At 43.3% G+C, this 3,919-nt stretch overlaps 1 pseudogene; it reads right to left on the bottom strand.

Annotated features, from left to right (window-relative positions):
* Positions 1-231: 231 nt before the first annotated feature.
* Positions 232-1,319, bottom strand: LOC119429273 (annotated as a pseudogene).
* Positions 1,320-3,919: the final 2,600 nt, after the last annotated feature.

Below are 3,919 nucleotides of genomic sequence, written 5' to 3' on the forward strand. Positions count from 1 at the left end.
AGACAACCACTCACTCTCTCTCTCACACCTAGGGACAATTTAGAGTCACCAATGAAGCAAACCTGCATGTTGTTGTTCTGTGGGAGGAAACAGAGTAAACCCAAATCTAAAACACATTCTTGATGGATGCAGAATCTATTTTTAATGTTTTGCACCTCATGACAAGTTACCTTACAGTCTGTGTTTCATTTTCCATAATATGCATTTAGAAACATCTCACTGTGTCTGTACTTACAGAGCTTTGTTGGAGGCTTTGAGAACTGGCAGCAGCCTCAGAAGATGCTCCTTTTTAGCAGAATATTTATGCAGGTTAAACACATCCAGATCTTTTCCTAATGTCAGTAAGATGAAGGCCAGAGCTGACCACTGACCAGGACACAGTTCATCTGTGGAGAGACTTCCTGAACTCAGAGACTGTTGGATCTCCTCCACTAGAGAACCATCATTCAGTTCATTCAGACAGTGGAACAGATTGATGCTTTTCTCTGCAGAAAGATTCTTACTGATCCGATTCTTGATGTACTGGACTGTTTCCTGATTGGTCTGTGAGCTACTTTCTTTCTGTGTCAGCAGGCCTCGTAGGAGAGTCTGATTGTCTGCAGTGAAACACCCAGGAGGAACCAGAGGAACAAGTCCAGGTGTCCATTTGGACTCTGTAAGGCCATGTTCACAGCACACTGATGGAGATATGTTAGTTTTGATTTCTTCAAACCAAAAGACCTCTTGGATTTAGTTTCCATAAAATTGAGCCCAGAGTTGATGAAGGTCATATGGACGTAAAGAGCAGCCAGAAACTCCTGAACACTCAGATGGACGAAGTAGAACACCTTGTCCTGGTAGAGGCCTCTCTCCTCTTTAAAGATCTGTGTGAACACTCCTGAGTACAGTGAGGCTGCTCTGATATCGATGTCACACTCTGTCAGGTCTGATTCATAGAGGATCAGGTTTCCTTTCTGCAGCTGCTCAAAAGCCACTTTTCCCAGAGACTCAATCATCTTCCTGCTCTCTGGACCCCAGAGTGGATCTGTCTCAGCTCCTCCATCATACTTGACCTTCTTGACTTTGGTGTGAACCAGCAGGAAGTGGATGTACATCTCAGTCAGGGTGTTGGGCAGCTCTCCTCCCTCTCTGCTTTTCAACACGTCCTCCAGAACTGTAGCACTGATCCAGCAGAAGACTGGGATGTGGCACATGATGTGGAGGCTTCGTGATGTCTTGATGTGGGAGATGATCCTGCTGGCCTGCTCCTCATCTCTGAACCTCTTCCTGAAATACTCCTCCTTCTGTGGGTCAGTGAAGCCTCTGACCTCTGTCACCATGCCAGCACACTCAGCAGGGATCTGATTGGCTGCTGCAGGTCGTGTGGTTATCCAGAGGCGAGCAGAGGGAAGCGGTTTCCCCATGATGAGGTTTGTCAGCAGCACATCCACTGAGGTGGACTCTGTAACATCAGTCAGGACCAGATTGTTGTGGAAGTCCAGAGGAAGTCGTCACTCATCCAGACCATCAAAGATGAATACAAGCTGGAAGTCTTCAAAGCTGCACATTTCTTTGGTTTCAGTAAAGAAGTGATGAACAAGTTCCACCAAGCTGAACTTCTTCTCTTTCAGCACGTTCAGCCCTCTGAAAGTGAATACCATACCATACCACTTTTTTATAGAGCATTTAAAACAGCGACAAGGCCAACCAAAGTGCTGTACAGACAAAACAACAGTTAACACACAAAGCAATATACAAAATGAGGTAAATTAGAATATAGACATAAAAACGATGCAGATAATGACGACAAACCAGTGTGGAGCATACAGGATCAAAACACATCTGGTGTTGAAAGCCACCGAATAGTAGTGGGTTTTTAAACGGGACTTGAAAACCGAGAGGGAGGGGGCCTGTCTGACAAGCAGAGGTAACTCGTTCCAGAGTCTTGGTCCTGCTACAGAGAAAGCCCTGTCACCTCTGCGCTTAAGACGAGATCCTAGAACTTTGAGGAGCAACTGGTCCGCTGACCTCAGGGAACGCGGTGGGACATACAGTTGTAGCAGATCAGAGAGATGGGTGGGGGGGGGGGGGGGGGGCGAAACTGTTCAGGGGTTTGTAGACATACATGAGTATTTTGAACTTGATTCGAAAGTGAACCGGTAACCAGTGCAGTGAGGCCAAAACTGGTGTAATGTGCTCTGTTTTGCCTGTACTGGTTAAAAATCGGGCTGCTGCATTCTGGACCAGTTGTAGTCGTGCTATAGAGGTCTGACTGATACCAAACAGGAGCAAATTGCAGGAATCAAGCCTAGATGTTGTAGATGAACAGATGCTGAGATATATTCATCAATTAAAACAGATTCTTTATTTTTCTGGACTGAATAAAACGTGCATTGAATTTAATGAAATGTAACGTGAGACGTCATTTATCTTTGACCCATCAAAATGAATGTGGTCATTTATTTTACAGAATCAAAGTTTAACATCAAACATTTACATTAATTTGGCAAAATATGAGAATAACAACATAATCAATCAGCTTTACAACCAGGAAAACCATACGGCCATGATTTTCCGTTGCTTCACCACAGACATTAATGAAAACTGTACAATTATGATCAATTATCCACACGGCGGTGGATGAGCACTTTACACAGACATTTCTAAATATCTGGAAGGATTTCTACTTGAGAGAAGAATTTAAAGATGGAAAGATGGAGTTTAAAGGAAGTAAAAGATGGTGTGTGAGGGGGAGTGTTGACCAGAACCGACACTCTCCATTCGAACCCAGCTTTTCCTCGGTACGCTTTGGTAGTAAACTTGACTCATTACCTCTCTGAAGATAAATCAGCAGATATGGAGTTCCAGTTAACGCTACCTGTCCAGCGTCTCCATAGGATGGCTGTGACTCGTCCGAAGTAGTGACGAGATTCCGTCCGACACAAGCTCACATCAGCAAGTGGACTTCACATGAGTGGAGTCCTTCAGAAGTTCCACTCAGAGGTGGAAGATGTTATAATCCAAACTCGGAAGAGCCTTATCATGGCTGGACTTCTGTTCTCCCAAACGACTTCACAGAACTGCGAACATCTCAGAACTTCTCCGCGCTGAGAGAACTAGGAAGTACCGGCATTTTAACGAGCTCTATTTCCGGTATATTTGATAGTTCCTGATTGGTCAATATCAACCAGACAGGGGTGTGGTTTGTGACGTAAGAGGTTACTAGAAGTCAGAAAACAGCAAGAATTGTTATGGAACAGATTAAAACTGTTCTCAGAGACAGAGAGAGTTTTGTTTTGGCGAGTTTGGAGAACAGGTGCCAACTTCTCTGTTGACGTCTGAGAGGATGTAAACAAGACAGTTGTTCCAACACACGTCTGCTTCGACTCCTGACCTTGGAAAACGCACACTTGCTCATTCAAAGATAGAAATCAGAAAATACATGATTACACTGTAACAGGCCTTAACATGAATTCTAACTTTGCATGAGGATTAAAAAATCATTACACTGTTTCACAGTTAATAAAATTGATTAGTTCACTGCAACATCTAAAATGGTTTGAACTAAGACACTTTGATTATCAACATTTGTAAAATAGTAATGATAATAGAAAAGAGGGTGTTCTTTCACTTGAATTTTCAAGAAAGAAAGTCTCAGGATGGGTGAACCTGTATTTCTGGATTCAAATCAATGAAATGACAGTTTCTGTCCCACAAGGTTCTTAAGGTCAAGGGTTTTGACCTTAGGCTTAGTTTTGACATCAGGTTAAGTTCACTACAGTCCCCCCTTTGGAAATCATCACCTGTCCATGGGGATGAATTCCAAACATGAACTTACGCCTTCGATTGTCCTTGAAGCTTGATGTAATCCAGCAAAGAAACAAGAGTCAAGAGTAATCCAGCAAGGAAAACAAAAGTCAAAAGTAATCCAGCAAGGAAA

The sequence above is a fragment of the Nematolebias whitei genome, unplaced genomic scaffold (assembly GCF_014905685.2).
Source record: "Nematolebias whitei isolate Nwh7 unplaced genomic scaffold, NemWhi1 Nwh_scaf_279, whole genome shotgun sequence".
Taxonomy (NCBI): Eukaryota; Metazoa; Chordata; class Actinopteri; order Cyprinodontiformes; family Rivulidae; genus Nematolebias; species Nematolebias whitei.